The sequence below is a fragment of the Protopterus annectens genome, chromosome 1.part1 (assembly GCF_019279795.1).
Source record: "Protopterus annectens isolate FY-2018-M chromosome 1.part1, PAN1.0, whole genome shotgun sequence".
Taxonomy (NCBI): Eukaryota; Metazoa; Chordata; order Ceratodontiformes; family Protopteridae; genus Protopterus; species Protopterus annectens.
The window spans coordinates 47144781-47164233 of NC_056726.1; the positions used below are offsets into that span (position 1 = coordinate 47144781).

The following is a 19453-nucleotide window of genomic DNA, read 5'->3' on the forward strand; positions in this document are numbered from 1 at the left end:
ATAGTGAGATTGTGAAAAGCATCATGTATAAAACGAACAGAGCCACGGAAACCTTGCTCAAGCAATCCAACTGAACAGTAAAAGCAGAAACAAACTGCTACAAAGAGCCAAACAGTATATCCTTAACGCCAATTTATTAGGAAACGTTTTCGCCTTGCTTACTAGCTTGGCTTCCTCAGAGGAAATTTAAAAACCAATTTCAAAGTGCAACATATATATAAAATCAGAAGGAAGTGATGTCATTAATCACCTTTTTAAAGAACATTTACATATCAAAAAAATCAACTAAATATTTGTTAGTAAATAAATGTTCACATTTCATTTAAATGCAAAGACAATGTTGTATGAAAATTATATAATACTACTTAATAAACAGTGTATAATACCACTTAATAAAAAGTCGTTTATAATCAATAATTACATATCTGCTTAAAGGGTAAAAGAACCCTTTAATAAGGTTCAATTTATTAGAAATTGTAATAAAACATAATTATATACTGTCTCTAGACTGTTAGTTTAAATCAATACAGTACTAAATGTAAGCACCTGTGATGGCTACGTAAACAGCCAAAACAACAGAAAATGTTGAATAAAAATAAAAATAAAAATAAAAATAAAAATACACTCCAAATCTTAAAACAGCAAATTCAGGCTGTCCAAGTAAAATCTAGATCTAGTCAACGAGAGTAACTTCTTAATTTTAAAACTGGCATAATATTACAATTATCATTTAATCCAGGAAGATGAAAGGCATCTGTCCTGAATTGCCACTCTAATTCTTTAATTTCCAAGAGTAATGTAGTAGGACCCCCTCTAATTGGTGATGTCATTTGGTCAATCGCCATGAATGAAAAACTATGCCCTTCATGATCCATTAAATGCTTAGCCAGGGCATTGTTTTCATTTCTATTGTTCATGGCGTAAATGTGCTCATACATTCTGTCCCGTAATCTGCGGTCCGTCTTTCCTATATAAAAGACGGACAGCAGTTACAACGACATAAACTACAGATTTACTTTCACAATTGAGGATACCTAATGTTATACTTAGTACCTCTCACTATGAATGTCTGGCCAGACCTGATTTTACTACATCTATTGCAAAAACCACATGGGTACATACCCAACTTTTTGTTGAAACTTTTGTCTAAAGTATTCCTCTGTAATAGCTCTTTTAAATTCATGTTTCTTTTAAAAACAAATTTAGGAAAGTGCCCAAATTTCTTCACTAAGTTAGGGTTACTCAGGATGAGATCCCAATTCTTCTGAATAATTGTGACAATTTCCCTAGAGTCAAAGCTAAATGTGGTCACGTAGCACAAAGCTGGATCAAAATCAGTTGTTTCTTTGGGAACCCCAGAGTCAGTCCCCAACAAACAAGCATGGGTGGATGTAAAAACAACATCCTGTTGTGGGTCTATGTTCAGAGCAACATTAGATAAAATTGCCTTGATATAAGTCACGAAAATACCCCCTTATTCTTTTTTGTGCTACTTGGATCTCATTAAGGGATGCTTCGGCATACGCAGGGGTCTCCAAAATGGAAAACATTTTTTCTTTATAAGTTTGGTCATCAAATATCACTATGTCGATGTCATTACTGAGATTTTATAATACCTCAGAATTTTTGAAATTCACCCACAATTTTTCGACATCAAGTATTGATTATCTTGATGTGAAGCTTGAAAAAGATTTCCAAACATGTTCTTTCATTTCAAAGATACATAGAAAACCCACGTACTGCAACTCATTCTTGCATTTCTCTAGCCACCATCCTTATAGACAGAAGAAAGCTATTGTCAAAGGACAATTTGTTAGAGCAGCAAGAATGTGCAGTACGATGGAATACTTTTATGAAGAATGCACTTTGCTAACAGAGATGTTCTTGAAGCGAAAATATCCATCTAAATTTGTGTGCGAGATTTTAAACGAAGTGACTTTAAAAAGAAATAATGTTTTTTACAAGGCAATTTTATCTAATGTTGCTCTGAACATAGACCCACAACAGGATGTTGTTTTTACATCCACCCATGCTTGTTTGTTGGGGACTGACTCTGGGGTTCCCAAAGAAACAACTGATTTTGATCCAGCTTTGTGCTACGTGACCACATTTAGCTTTGACTCTAGGGAAATTGTCACAATTATTCAGAAGAATTGGGATCTCATCCTGAGTAACCCTAACTTAGTGAAGAAATTTGGGCACTTTCCTAAATTTGTTTTTAAAAGAAACATGAATTTAAAAGAGCTATTACAGAGGAATACTTTAGACAAAAGTTTCAACAAAAAGTTGGGTATGTACCCATGTGGTTTTTGCAATAGATGTAGTAAAATCAGGTCTGGCCAGACATTCATAGTGAGAGGTACTAAGTATAACATTAGGTATCCCCTCAATTGTGAAAGTAAATCTGTAGTTTATGTCGCGTTGTGTAACTGCTGTCCGTCTTTTTATATAGGAAAGACGGACCGCAGATTACGGGACAGAATGTATGAGCACATTTACGCCATGAACAATAGAAATGAAAACAATGCCCTGGCTAAGCATTTAATGGATCATGAAGGGCATAGTTTTTCATTCATGGCGATTGACCAAATGACATCACCAATTAGAGGGGGTCCTACTACATTACTCTTGGAAATTAAAGAATTAGAGTGGCAATTCAGGACAGATGCCTTTCATCTTCCTGGATTAAATGATAATTGTAATATTATGCCAGTTTTAAAATTAAGAAGTTACTCTCGTTGACTAGATCTAGATTTTACTTGGACAGCCTGAATTTGCTGTTTTAAGATTTGGAGTGTATTTTTATTTTTATTTTTATTTTTATTTTTATTCAACATTTTCTGTTGTTTTGGCTGTTTACGTAGCCATCACAGGTGCTTACATTTAGTACTGTATTGATTTAAACTAACAGTCTAGAGACAGTATACGAATTATGTTTTATTACAATTTCTAATAAATTGAACCTTATTAAAGGGTTCTTTTACCCTTTAAGCGGATATGTAATTATTGATTATAAACTACTTTTTATTAAGTGGTATTATACACTGTTTATTAAGTAGTATTATATAATTTTCATACAACATTGTCTTTGCATTTAAATGAAATGTGAACATTTATTTACTAACAAATATTTAGTTGATTTTTTTGATATGTAAATGTTCTTTAAAAAGGTGATTAATGACATCACTTCCTTCTGATTTTATATATATGTTGCACTTTGAAATTGGTTTTTAAATTTCCTCTGAGGAAGCCAAGCTAGTAAGCAAGGCGAAAACGTTTCCTAATAAATTGGCGTTAAGGATATACTGTTTGGCTCTTTGTAGCAGTTTGTTTCTGCTTTTACTGTTCAGTTGGATTGCTTGAGCAAGGTTTCCGTGGCTCTGTTCGTTTTTTACAAAAGCATCATGTATGGCAGATAAACTTTATGCATATAAAGGAGTAGGGAAAGGTGGCTATATGTCGGATCATCCCACAACATTTCATTCACATACACTCACTGTTCTACTCACAGGTGTGTATGTACCAGCATGGCCACTCAAGAGAGGCAAAACCTATAGAAATTTAGTATCTAAGAAAATGATGTGATACCATGTATGCAGAGGGTATGCAATATGTACCTCCTGGACAAAGTTGCTGTAGACAAGTAGCACTGGAACCTGCTTTGGCAGGGAGTGGTACAGGAAGTGAATGCTGTGGTCGGCCATAAGAAATCCCTGCAAGTGGACTGATAGCATGTTACTGATATGGTACTGCATGCAAAAGAAAATTTTGGGGACATTGTGATGCACAAATTCATAACAGAGAGAAAACCACTCACACAGAAGCATATCGTAGAGGCTGAAAACTTGATGACTCTTGCTGTCTTGGAAAGCTGACAACAAGCACCCAGTCTGACCTCCTTGAGAAGGACAACAAGGCAATGGATGAGATCAAGATAATGCATACTGAATACCCTGATTTGTTCAAGGCAATTAACACAATACCTCACTCATGTACGGTAAATAAACTCATGGAATTAAGCATAACCCCCTATGTTACATGCTGAATAGCCAGCTAGCTCTCAGGTAGAATGCAAGAAGTTAGGATAGGGTATCCACCTCCACAAAAAGACCAGTAACTGGTGGAGACCCTCAGAGTTCTATGCTGGGTCCACTTTTTTTTAGCATCTACTTTCCAGAAGTTAAGGCCATCATTAAGGGTCTCTGGCTTATAAAGTTTGCTGATGATTGCAAATTAGAAGCCATCATACAATCCCCCCAAAACACGAACATCCTTCCAAAAAGGACTATCACAGACAAATAACTGTTGCCAGAATTATGGTTTAAAACTTAATGCCAAGAAATGCATAATAGTGCTCTTTGGGAAGTCAGCTACCCCAGGAACCTACCTCATTAACAATGCACCCTAATATTGGACCCAGTAGTCTGATATTTGGGGATTTGTGTAGACAGTAACTTGGCTTTCAACCAACATATTTCTAAGGTATTAAGCCAATCATTCCACATACATAGGTGATTACCAGGCTAATGGCACAAGAGCCTTAACAAGCCTAGCTAATAATACCCTGGATATGACAATATTATATCTTAATTCCCCAGATATGGGATGGGGTAGTATCAGGTTATTGGTATTTGGGTGTTGGAGCCGTGAGTCATTTTACAGATTGCCTATGTCCATAAGGAACATGGGAAGTATCCCAGGAGTGAATTTACAGTTCATCATCCATTTATTCAAATTATTTTTGAAGAGAGTGAGGAACAGGCTTTGTTTTATGAAGATGGGAAGTTTATTCCATAGACAAGGTAGCCTTTGGGATCTCTCCAGCAAGTTCTGTTAGAGTCACAAATAAGGTTTAATTCCACGGAACAGATAACCCTCATATAATTTTACTTGTGAGCATGTATCATTTTCATCAGGGCTGGATCAAAGAATGCCTTGTAGTTCAGGCATAAATCCCCTCTCAACAACCAGTACGAGATGGTGTAAAGGGATATGGCCTTTATTCGGTCTGCATAAGACATGCATCTTATGCTTTGTATATTTTTAGTGAGAAACCTCTGTGGCTGCTCCAGTTCGTGTAAGTGCCTTGTTAGGTACATGCAGGAGGGAGCAGTGTACTTGATTATGAGCCAAAATATTGCCAAGTACAATGACACTATGACTTCCTTTGATCTTGATGCCATGCCTTTACTTATAAGTTGACCCACACTGAAGGATTTCCTCATTACCATAGCTGACTAGTGGTCACATTTAAGTTACTATCTATTTGTGTTCCTAGGTCCCTCACCACTGTATCTACTTTTAGGGTTGTGCTATCAATATAATAATTTGCAGGGATATCTGATTTACCAAAGGGTATGATTGCATATCTTTTTAGCATTTAATCTCAGACCATGTTTTGTCATTTTTACACCTGTTTGTAGGATGTCAGCATTGTTTGTGGATTCAGTGATTGCTTCCAGCTTGCAGTCATCAGTGAACTTGGTGAGCCAGATGTCCCCAATGTTAGCCTTCACTTCAAAGAAGTATATACCAAACAGAAGGTGTACCAAACACTGAGTCCTGTGGGACTTGACTAGTAACAGATTTCTTATCGGTAATGGATCCACCTATCTGGGTAACATGTGCCCTATTAGTGAACTAGTTGGCTAGCCATCTGATGATGTAGGGGTCTGTGCCTAACTCAGTATGTTTATCTTTGATCTCTGAGCGGGGTGTGACATCCCCACTCTGGGCAGTAGCCTGAATCCTCACCACTGACACTGGAGAGGGGCATTCACTTGGAATACAAATGGATACACTCAGTATTTCCAGATGCAGACCTTTTTGCATCAAGCACGATTTCCCTGAAGAGAACACAGGGAACATACTCAGGCCAGTGTCTGAGTTTCAATCTCTGTCTCTCCCCACGTCCACAGTAGGGCTCCCCACTGGTACAGCTGTAAGGTTAAGTCCTGAGCAGAGTGACAAAGCCAAGTCCTCCAGCACCCTCTCTGTCAAACCAGTGCTTCGTGCCCCTACTCCAAGCAGCTAACAGACACACACTTTGAGATTTAATTTTCACACACACACACACACACACACACACACACACACACACACACACACACACACACACACCTGCCTGCAAAAGGCTGGCACAGATTACCCACTCTACCAGCTCTGCCCAGACTGCCACCAGTCAGTTATTATAAGGCTCTTAAAAGGGTATCCAATTATACTGAATGAAATTAATATTAATGCAAATGGTAATGTTGACAAAACAGAAAGGCTTTCAGGAGTTGCTAGGGTTATCACCAAATAAATATATAGAAATGCACTCAAACTTAAATGTTTTCTAAAAAACAGCCACAATGAGAAGTTTAAATACTTTTAATAAATAATAAAAGTACATGAAAATGCTAAATATCTATTTACAGTAAACACCAGAGTTTCAGCCACAGGAAATATTAAAATGACACAGATGAATAGATTCATACATTTGCAGAAAAACAGTACTTAACTAATGTCAATATATTTTCCTGACTAATCTAAATATTTACTATTCCCTAGTCCACTTACTACAGCAAGGCAAAATGAAGTAGGTGAGGAATCCTTCTGTGTCATGTTACAAGAAAAAGATGTCCCAGTCTGACTGAGAAACTTCTCAATATAGGTTCATAGGTTGGTACTAGACTATTGGCTCTAGGGCCTATAGAAGCCTAGCCATAACAATTCCCTGGCTATTTCTTCCCACAGTATTTACTTCCCTGGACCCCTGTCTAGCAGGGTGACTGACGTGATCCCTGGGGTGAATTTCCTATCTCCTATCCAATCATCAAGGTTCCTTTTGAATATTTAAATATTTCTGGGGTAGCTTACAGAATGACATCACATCTGGTCATCTGACTTTGTTTCCCACACTATGACCAACACTAGAAGCTGCCAGGATTTTAACATCTATGGGTTACCATACACACAGATAGACCTTTGCTCAGATCTGCTGCAGTTCCTGGAAGTCATAAAACAATTTCAAACCTCTACCCCTCTTACAGAGCTTCTATACCAGGCTTCTCCCAGACATTTTGTCTGTGGCTCTAATCAGAACTGTAAGATACAATCTTCATGGCCTAATTTAATTTCAGCTCTTTTACAAAATTTAACAAAAGAAACACCAACAGCAAAGATTAACGGACTACACACTACTAGTAATGTAACCAAAAAACAAAAAAACTATATGCATTCTGAAACATGGCCAGATTCTTATATCTTTAATTTACTTTATTAAAACATGGTAAGTGCTTACCATGTCTAAATAAAGTAAATTAAAGATATAAGAATCTGGTTGCGTTTCGGACTATATAATTTTTTTTTTTTGGTTATTTTACAAAGTTAGCTGGGACTGAGCTTAACCTCTTCTTTCCCTGTACTCTGTTAAAACATCTACCATTAAACAGGTACAATAATACATGTACATTGCTTTGCTGTCTAGCAGGGCACACTGTTGACTCATTTTTTACACAAGTAACTTTACCAATATGTTTTCAACACAAGCAACTATGCAAATCAGTTTGATATTCAAATACCATATAATTCTTTACTAAATTCCAGTTGTCTGTGTTGGTGGGTCTACTTCAAATGAATGAAAGACCACTTACCTAAAGATGACATTACCGAGATAAGATCTCTCGAAACCTGAGTTGAACAAATCACCATGTTGCTAAAACATTTCACACTGTAAATATCCAGTTGACCAACATTTCACAAACAAATACATCACACTATCTCCAACCCACCCAGGTAGGGAGCTGTATACCCCACCCCCATTACTAAATATACCAACTCTGGGATCACACTACAGTGGGGAAAAAGGCAAATTTCCCCATGTTGGCCAAATGGATACTTACCTTGGGGAAATGTTTTGGAAACATGGTCATTAATTCAACTAAGGTTTAGGAGATCTCAACTTGGCAATGTTGTTTATGGCTAGGTGGTCCTTCTTTCATTTGAAGTAGACCTGTGCTGGCATATGTTACACATCTACTACCCTACCTCTCTTAGCATAGCTGGCAGTACCTACCTATTGTCACATGGGGGATTGTGTCAAAAACTTTGGCCAGGTCTAGATAAGAGGTGTGTATCATTTTGTCTAACTGTTTGAGCCAATCTTCATTTTCCCCTGGAGAGCACTGTGCTTTGGCTGTAAGCAGCCCCCCACCCCCCCACCACCACACACACATCTTCCACTTTCTCTTATTCCCTTCTGTTAGCAAATAGTATCCATAACTGATCAATACTGTGTGTTTGTTTATTTAAACTATACCACAGTAGCCTACTGATACAAGGTTATCCTGGTTTTCCACCTGAGAAATTAAGACAAGACTTACAGTTTCTGAGCAGTCCTTGGTCAATTGTGATTGTTCTTAACACATACTTGTCTTGCTTTGTGATTGTTTCCAGCCTCTCATACAAGAACCTAACAGGGTCTCTACCGCCGCTCCCGCCCTGCCCCTATTCCCTCCGCCCCAGTGGTCCCACCTTTATTGCACTCAAACCCCTCCCATCTTTCCAATAGCCAACCACAGCACTAACCCAACACTACCTCCTCCATATTCCCTCTACTATCACACCTCCTCAACTGACATGTACAAGCATACCTTTCCTTTGCTCACTGCATGCACTCTCCTTGCATATCTTACATCCTACCAAAGCTCCATCATTCCCCCACTCAACCACTACCACTGTACTACTACTCACACCACCACCCATGTCTCACCCATACTCATCTCCCCTCCCACCAGCTCAAGAACCATCCCTATGCACCCCCCACATATTCTACCAACTATATTACTCAAACGTAAAGCATCCCTACAACTTAACATAGTAACCCTCCCACCATACCTATTACCCACAGAGAACAATCATAAAATTTCCCTTATAAACAAACACATTCAAAAACTGAGAAAACTAGTAATCTCGTGCATATCAAAACTGCCCTAAGTGGAGACATCCACCCCAACCCTGGCCCTACCCATCTCCAACCCCAATCCTCATAACCAGACTAGAAACCACAACTTCTCCCATATTACAGCCAATAGAAAGCCAAGTGACTTCCTTCTACTAAGCCTAAATATTAGAAGTATATCCAACAAAGTCCATGAACTCCATGCCACCATAGACTTATACTCCCCAGATATAGTCGTCCTGACAGAAACCTGGCTAAAACCTCACATTACCAGTGAGCAAATACTCCCTCAAGTTACAGCATACTAAGAGTAGACTGGCTAAACAAAAAAGGAGGTGGTGTAGCTATAATATTTAAACAACATCTAAACATCCAGATCTTAAAATCATCAGCTCCACAAATAGGCAATGAAGAAATAATATATACCAACCTCAAAATTAACCGAAACAAAACCATCAACATAATTGGATGCTACTTCCCACCTGGCCAAAACATCCCTCCACTAGAAAACCTCCTCAGCTGGTCTACCCACCATCTCCCCCAAGAAACTATCATCTTAGGTGATTTCAATATTGACTGGCAATCCTGTTCTGGCAACAATCCAACCCATCATGTACACCTTCATGGCTTCACCCGACTAGTCCAGTCACCAACAAGGATAAATAAAAACTCCAGCAAGCACTCTACCCTGGATTGGATACTAGTCAGTAAGAACCCCCAGTCATATATAACAGGCTGCTTATCAGATAGCCTCAGTGATCACCCCCCAACATTCCTACTCAAAAAATACCTGTACCAAGCTAAACCTGTCATCTATCGTCAAATACGTAAAAAAATAAACTTTAACCCACTCACATTCATCTCATCCCTCAAAGAATGTAACTGGCATGCTCTAAAGTACCTCAGTCTAGATGACGCAGTTGAATCTTTTAATACTACCTTCCTGAACATCCTTAATTACCATGCCCCCATAAGATTTTCCAGAACCAAAGCACAACCCTCCCCATGGCTACAGAAAGCCACTAAGTCAGAAATGAAAAACAGGGATAAAGCCTGGGAGCACTGGCGCAAAACCAAAACCTCCGCAACTAGACAGAAATTCCTAGAACTACGCAATAGAGTCAAAAAGCTAATAAAACGGGACAAATTCCAATACTACCAGTCTGCCCTAGACTCCTCACAACACAGCCCCAAACAATTCTGGTCCTCCATAAACTCCATCCTCCACCCAGGTAAAGTCAGTACCCCTCCTCCTAACATCCCTCACTCCTCAGAAAATATTGCTACCTCATTCAACACACACTTCACCCAAACCATACTATCACTAGCTAAACAACACAACCCCTCCTCCAACCCACACCTTCAACTAGTAATCTCCCCACTGCCTTCTCTTTTCTCCTGTACCTACCTCCAACAGAAAAAACTCTTAACTAAACTTAAACCCACCAAATTAGCAGCAGACAACCTCCCAAGTGAATACCTACAAATCGCAGCTGATGCTCTGGCCTACCCAGTATCCAGCTTGATTAACCGATCTCTGTCAGAAAGTTACGTTCCTACATTGTGGAAAGTCTCACATATAATTCCCCTCCACAAAGGCGGACCCTCTGCAGAACAAACCAATTACCGCCCCATAGCTATTCTCTCTCCACTCTCCAAAATACTAGAGAGATGTATACACTCTCAGGTCTCACACTACCTCCTTACTAACAACCTCCTTTCCAGTACTCAGCATGGTTTTTGACCAAACCATAGCATCACCACTGCCTTACTCTCCTTTACTAACACTATCCTTCAGCATAAAAACAATGGCTATCTCTCCTCTGCTACTTTCCTAGACCTATCTAAAGCATTTGACATGGTCCCACACAAACAACTTATCTCTGTCCTCAATAACCTATCCTTCTCACAATCAGTCACCAACTGGTTTCAGAGTTACCTGTCTGACTGCCAACAATCCGTTGTATGGCAGAATGACATATCTCCTCAACTACCTGTCTCCATAGGGGGTTCCCCAAGGATCCATCATTGGACCCCTACTTTTCTCTGTTTACACCAATAATCTAGCCTCTGCCACCAAACATGGCACACTCATCCAATACGCAGATGACTCTACCATCATCTGCTCAGCCCAGTCCCTACCCAAACTGCAAAAAGTCACACAGGAAGCCTTTTCCTCTGTTGAAACATGGTTATCCGATGCCCAATTAACACTCAACCCAAACAAAACTAAACTACTCATCTTCCAACCCACCAAACATACTCAAAACAACTCTCACTTTAACATCACAGCAAAAGACAACACCACTATATACCCAAATGAACACACCAAATTGCTAGGAGTGGAAATAGACAATAAACTAAAATTTGACATTCACATATCCATGACCATAAAAAAGTCCACAAAAAACTAGGAGCATTATACAGAAATAAACAATTTCTCACCAAAGCAGCAAAGATTTCAATAGCAAATTCCCACCTTATCTCCACCCTACTTTATGCCTCTCCAGTATATACCAACCTAAGGCAATGTGATCTAAACAAGCTAGAGACCTGCTACAACAAAATCGCAAAATTCACCACAGGGGCATCCTACTGTAGTCACCACTGTCTCTCACTTGCTGAACTGGGCTGGCTTGAACTCCCTCACCTCCTTCAGTGGTATCAGCTCTCACTCACCCACAAACTAGTAAACCATCCACTAAATGTCCCATCCCTCCAGAATCTACTCCAACCCTATCGCACCACCAGACCACTAAGATCCAGCAACAAAAATCACTTGCAGATCACTAAAGCCAGTAACTCTGCTGGTGAAGCACTATTCTCTTGCGCCATAGCCAAATTATGGAACTCACTCCCACCCACAATTACCTCCGTACCATCATGCACCAACTTCAAAACTTTATTAAAAGCGCACCTAAAAACATGCTGGCTATGCCCTTGCAACTCCCACTCTAATATCATCCACCACATCCAACTACTACCTTTCTTTCACCTCCACTAACTACCTTGATGATAGCAAGCTCAGATGCTCATAAGCCTAGTACTTATTATACAACAGGAACTTCTCATTGTTACATTTGTTAATGCCTGTTATGTACTTCACAGATAAAGATTCTAGTTGTCTACTGATGTACTATGTTCTTCATCTGTAAATATGTTGTAAGTAATTTCTATGTTAAATTGTTAATCACTATGTAATCCAATGTAACTACTGTCTGTTTATTTTACTGTGGAGCTTTTCTCCCCGGGCCTCCGCTGAAAATGGACCCACATCCAGTTGGACACTTCCGGTCAACAAATTTAAATAAATAAATAAATAAATAATAAATAAATAATTTTGTCCCCATCCATGACCCTGGTGATTTTCTCAAAGAAGTCCACCAGATTGATCAGGCAATACATCGCTTTGACACAGCCAAATTGAGTCTGGTCCAGTGTTTGTAGAGTTTCTATGTCATTATTAATCAGGTCCATGATAATTCTCTCCATGGCCTTGCAGATAAGACATATCAGGCTTATGGATCTGTAGTTCCCTGGTTCAACTGATGTACACCCTTATGCAGAAGAACAACTGTTGCAGTCCTCCACTCCTCTGGGACAAAGCCCATGCAGAGGCTGTGGTTAAAGAGGGTTTATAGAGGCCCTGATAGATTTTGTTTTAAGCTATTTAAGAAGCATCCTGGAATGTTGTACGTACCCATGGATGCTGTGTTTTTGGCTTTAATGAATACAGTAAGGTCCTGTTTCTCATCTTATAAACAAGGGTATAGCATCCAGGTTCAAGTAAGTCATCATTCTGTTGTGTTTGGCTATCAGATCCATCTTTGAGAACAACACTCCCTTTGGTAAGTACCCTACCAGGCACATGCAACAACTGGAACTTCCAAAGAGGTTCCTCACAAAAAGAATACAGGGCATAAACAACATGTTCAGTGAGAATTGCCTCAAAGCCCTGTCCCTATACTCTATCTCCTACAGATTGTTGAGGGGCAATCTATGTGTGGCATCCAAGACATCCTTGGATCAGGCTGCGATGGATCTTTTGCATAGTCAAAAAAAAAAAAAATAGCATCAGAACTACCTGATCCAGAGACCCAAACCTTGTCTACGTTATAAATAGTACTTGTTGGAGAGGCAGGTATGTGTCTCAGAGAATACCCTTTCTCTGGAACAAGATTCCTGAACAGGTGAAGCAGAGATCTGCCCTAACCATATTCAAGCATAAAGTGGAACATTGTATGGAAAATCATAAATTCACCCCTGGTTTGATGGGTCTATAGCATATAATCAACATTTCAAAATGTCGAAGCACCTTTAATCGACATGAAAATGTCGAACACTGACTTTGTTGAATTGCCAAAACATTGATTTCCTTCCAAGGGAAATAAATTGGAAGGCCAACAGACAACACAACATAAAAATTAATGTATTTAGGGGACTGTAAGTTAGTCAAGTATTTACAGGCTGCATCTGTTCATTGAGACATAGGTGCCAAACTGGGTCTATATCATATAATCGACATTTCAAAATGTTTAAGCACCTTTACTCGACACAAAAATGATGAATGCTGACTTTGTTGAACGGCCAAAACACCAATTTCTTTCCAAGGGAAAGAAATCAGTTGGCCTTTCTGTCACACCTGCCCTTTCCCCAACTGTAGTGTGGTCTTGGAGTTAGAATATTTAGTTGAGGGGGTGGGGGGGGGCACAGCTACCCACCTCCCACCTACCTCCTCCCAGAACAGGCAAGTATCTTTCTCTCTAATTTGCCCTTGCTTACCATATGGGTGGCACCAAGTGGGAGCACTAGGTGCCTACCCTATAGTGCTCAAGTCTAGCAATATCTTGCTGCTGTGTGCAAGACACACTGTGACCTGACAGGAATTGTAGATGCATGGGGGCAGTTATAGTGGAGCAAAGAAGCGCTACCTTAAAGAGTGCCTTTCAGGTAGAAAGGATAGGCTTGCAGGCACCTGGCTTTCACTGTAAACAGATTAGCCCATTTTAGAGTTTCAGACAGGAACATGTGAGATGGAGGGCTTTCACCTACCTAGAAGTCCTTGACTCCCATGATCTTAGAAAGCATGGGCCTTTTGGGTGCAAGTAATGAAGCCAAGTTTGGTCCTGTTGGAGAGCAAAAAAAAAAATGATGATTAAAGGTGCACATATGTTAGTATCCACAGGAATGGACATAACATGCACCCCCTTTACTTTCACTTCCAAGCAACACAGTTTGTCAAAGCCTTGTACAATCTCCCTGTCCACAAAGAAAGCATGGTCCACATTCAGCTTTTCACTCATCTGGTGACATGCCAGTCAGTCTCCTTACTTCCTCCCACAGTGGTGATGGCTGAGACATGCAATATAGCAGATGCTGGCTCAGAAGGTGGCCATTAACACATGCTGCTAAGCTTCAGCTGCTGTTACTACAAACATTACTCCCATCGTGCACGCCATGATTCTCTGGTTTAAAAAAAAAATCAGGTGTACACAACAGCACAATATGCCCCTGTTGTACATTTCTGAATCAATCCACTTTGGGTATTGTCATCTTTACTGACCATGTAGCATATTTGCATAGAATTCATCATTTACGTATAATATTACACTCATTACCATGTGCTGTATGGGATTGCACTACCCTTTCCTCTGCATGTCCAACACCCAGCCCTTGCTGCTACCAATACTAATTTGTGCTGGGCAATGTGCTAAACATCTGTGAATAGACAAGGTGTAAATAAACTTGACCATGTCAGTGTGTTATTGTAAGAACTAAAATGCTGTAAAATATTGCATGGTACTTTGTCATGGAAAATCTTATAAACAAAAGGCATGTCTGATATAGTTTCTGTTATTTAAGGAAGATTGTTCTTTGGCAAGCTGAAGCATGTCACATTGCTATATAATGTAACTAACATTTCACATAAAATGTTATATAGAATGTTACAACACAGTAAATGTGTTCAAAGATTTTTACTACAACTAACATGTAATATTACATTATAATCTGATCCAGGTAATAAAAGTGACTTCCATAGTAATAATAACAATAATAGGTACTTACGTATTATCGTAACCAGATTTGCGAGGTGGTGTACTGTGTAATGCTTTCCAGGAAAGTATGTGTGTTTATGGAAGAAGGGCACTGTGAAGTGTGACACACTATTAGGACCCACTGTTTGCCATATACGAAGAGGAATAATCTGAAATTTCCTCTTTGCAGGGAGTGCCCTTGTCTGAATTAGACACATGACTGCTGCTTCGCAATGGGCGTCAATGGAACTGCGAGCAGAGTGAACAGGTTCTCAACAACAGAAGTGCTGCCTTTGAAACGCAGTTAAAAGTGTTACTTGCCACTCCCTGACAGGCAACTTTCGTTGTCATGATAACTGGCGAGTAAAACTGAATACATTTATTCTTCATAACCTTCCCTTTTTGTAACATCCGACTAAGGACTGCAGGCTTTTGGATGCAGTGCAATAGAATGAGTGATCGCTTTACTGATAACAGTCAGCAAATAAAAGGTATGATTTCTTGCCATCACTGCGACTGCTGTGTGTTCATTTGTCTGCATACTTCATTGGATGTATGAACTTTGGCTCCCAATGTAAGTAGAAAGCATTTACCAGGATGTTACACCCAAAAAATAACGGTCATTCATCCCTGCTGTCACAACGAGCAGTACTCGTTGTGATCGCTGTATTCATTACATGACGTCGGTAAAGCACGCTATCCAAAAACCTGATTTTGCCCCCTTATTTCTCTTCTAAACCCATTAGCAACATACCAGAAGACTTTTTTAACAGTGCAGCCAACCATTTTAAAGTTAACAGACACTGTTGAACTGAAACATGACCACCTTGCAAATCTGGTTGTGATAATATGTTAGTACCCAATAATAATATTGTGGCATAATTTAAATCCTGTTTATGGTTCTTGTGGTAGGTTATCCAGGGTTTGATTCCCGCAGCCTCCATTGTCTATTTCTATGACTATGAGCTAGTCACTTAACAAGACAGTATTCCTGGAGTAAGCCTGGAAAGGTCCATGGAGATCAGTGCATTATCTTGGTTAACAAATACAAATAAAATATAGAATACAATGGAACTAAAATGACATATTTGATTCTCAAACATTAATGAACAGTGCACGTTTCCAAAGATAACACTTTACCAATTTAATAAATTCATAATTTTTTCTGACTAAAAATTATTTTGGGGATTCTCAAATATATATTTTAATGTTCAAACTGTGAGCCTGCTGTAGGCCTTCAAAGGGTTTCCACCTAATAGGGATGGGTCATATACTCCTGGTATACTTCTATCCCCAGAGGTTCAAAAGAAGAAAAGGCTGGCACAGTATGGAGACCTATTTCAAAAAATAGACTCAGAAGACTGAGCATGCAGAGAAAACTTTTAAGATGTCCTGCTGTATCAGAGAAGTTGGAAGGAACAGACTGGGTTAACTTTTCTATGAATGTAGAAATAAGCAACTAGACTGTTTTTTTACAGCAGTATTTGTTAACTGAAAGGGCACATCAAGTGTAAGTTCAAATCTTGACCATGAAAAAGCAGCCAAGACCTATATTAAGATACAATAAGATACCAGCAAAAAGAGTGGATCCTGACAAAACTGTAAAAGAAAGGAAAAAGTATTAAAAATTGAAGACAACATAGTGTTTGTGGAAACTGATTATTTACTGCACACCAGGCAGAAGAAAAGCAAGTTTCTCCCAGCTCTCCGGGAATATCAAGAGGCAGGTATGAAATTCAACCTGATGTATCTAGCTTCTTCAGTATAATTTTTCCTTGAGGATTAAAGGCATTTTTGATGTGGAATAGGCTAAGTAGGAAATAAAAAAGTTTATTCAACAAAGTGTGAGGCATCAAGCAGAAGGGGACTATGTGTCTCATTCTTCTGATAACAAAGCTGACAGAGAAAATTTGCTAGTGAAACTTTGTCCATTGTTTCAAAGGAAAATGGTTGAGAAAGAAAAAGCTGTTGATAAAGTCAGGAATTTAGTTGATTTATTAAACCTGTGGGAGAAGTATAAAGTGTTTACTCTACTTCATGTCATTAATGTTTAGAAGGACACTGAAAGGAATGAAGAATAAAGTATAAATAAAATGGTTTTGCTAGTAATAATATTTGTATAAAAACTAATGAATTGCATGTTATATTGTAGGACAGTTTTGCATAGTTTGCTGTCAGTGGCATTTTAAATGTGATGTGGGGAGACTTATTAGAGACTACTGTACATGCTAAATATGTTAATACAATCTAGTACTTTTTAGTTTTAAGATGCATAGGCTTTATACTGTGACAAGATAGGAAAGGCTGATTAGGGGAGTAAATGGCTGCAACTAAGGAAATAATTATTTTGAATTGGGGTAAAATATCTGAATTGCCTAGAGACAGTAGGGCTTCATTAACTTTAATGCTATTGGCTGATAAAAAAGCAGTTATGAGAAAATGGATAATATCTAAACCAACACTAACTGAATTACTGAATATTGTTAAAGAGATGAAAGAATTGTAAGTGGGATTTGTGAAAAAAATGCATTGAAAACAATGTTTGGAAGGAGGACTGGGGTTTAAGAGAAGGCAGGAATTGAGCAATTTATTTGATGGAGGGAATGACAGTTATTATTTATAAAAATATATATGTAATGTTTAATACATGAAAAACATTAACATTGTTTGCTGTATTTTCTAATAATGTATGTCCATGCCAATGTCTTAACTGATAATTCAATAAATGTGTTTAAAAAGAAAGGAAAGGCTGGTCAGAAGTAAGTTACAGTAGATATAAGGTTGTGATCATGTTCTTCTAGTGTGGGGTGTAAAAGTGTATTTATATATATATATATATATATATATATATATATATATATATATATATATATAAAATTAAGATTGCAATTTTCTCCGTTTTTTTACAAAACTAATATTATTGGTTTAAGCCATAAACAAGGTTTTTCTTTAAGCACATAGGCTTGAAAAAACATGAAATACATGAGAAGTGGTAGGTTTCTTGCATATGAAAAGTTATTAGCTTCATGCTTCATTTTTCTTCATTAACAAATGGTTTCAGTGAGAGACAAGAAGTCTGCAGGTGCAGGCAGTTGGCAAGGCAAAGCATGTGTTCTGAGTGAAATTTACAAAGATTCTTCAAAGTCGTTAGCTGTTTTTTTCCTTATTATTGACTGCTTTTACTTGGGGGGGCTGTCTATATGTGCAAGCAGTTAGTCTTAAGAGTATTGAGCAGTATGCTGAGAGAAATATAACATTTAAAGGTACAGAAGCAAGTTCTATGAAAAGCAATGTTTGAAACTCTGGGAAATTAATAATAAGTAGAAGTCTCCCCAGCAGTCTTAATACAGTAATATGTTCTACACCAGTGCATAGCTTAGTTTATTTATTTATAGGTAGACAGTGTACATATTTTTAGGGCTAAAAGTTAATGTACATTGAAAGTACGTAATCTGTTTTTCACATATGGGTGGGAAATAGAGATAACAGGGCAGACAGCACTCGGTCTAAGGGGAGACTTATGCTGTAACATGTCCTTTACACTGGTAATGTTAATTTAAGTATAGGTAGTGCCTGATGGTGCAGCCATCAATTTAGAGCAATACAGATTCCAATAAACCATGAGCATGTTTATTATGAAATTCAGCAAAATGCTCAACAGCAGGCATTTCCAATTTCACCCCACTAATAGACCTACAATTTTCTCTTAGTACATTTCTAAATTTTCTTTTGTTTCACCAGTATAATAAGGGTCACAAGGGCATTTTAAGACACATACATATCCCTCTGGGAAGTACAGGAAAATGTATCATAGATAGTAAATTGTATTCTATTAATCTTATTAAATAAGGTGCCAAGCATTCATAACAAGGGCAGCTACTACAGTGGGTTGTACCTCTGAAAGAAGACTGATTTACAGTGTATTGTTTATACTGAAAATTGATATGTATCAAAATTTCCACTAAAGTGCAACCCCATTTATAAGAGACAAGAGGCCTAGAATATAAACAATTAAAAAAAGTTCTATCTTGTAAAAAACATGCAAGTTCTTACTAAAAATGTTCATAGTTTATTGACATCTGTATTATTACAAATCTGCTTATATGAAGGTGAATATAGTAAGTTGTGTAATATGCTTCTTTATAAAGAGTGCTTATGGTATGCTGAAATAGAAAACATTGGTATCAAATGGACTGAATAATGAAATTAACTGAAAGTATCTAAGATAATTGTTTGATTTATTGTTTATTTGATTAGTTTTAGTATTTATTTTGATTGCTTATTTTGTATATCATTTTCATTGCAGGCTGTTTGCCTAGGCACTAGAAGTGAGTGTTAATAAATCTTATTTTATTGCTATCTTTGTGTTTTTTTTTATTTAGTAATTAATAAACAGTTGAAGGAATTTATTTGGAAGGGGAATTGTCCAAACGTGAAGTGGGTTACGATGATCCTCCCCAAAGAACAAAGTGGT

General features: G+C 38.1%; 1 protein-coding gene across 1 annotated transcript in view; it reads left to right on the forward strand.

Moving 5' to 3' along the window:
- Positions 1 to 19453, forward strand: part of DLGAP2 (DLG associated protein 2) — a 1650454-nt gene that overhangs the window by 678352 nt on the left and 952649 nt on the right. The gene's annotated exons all lie outside the window — the stretch shown is intronic.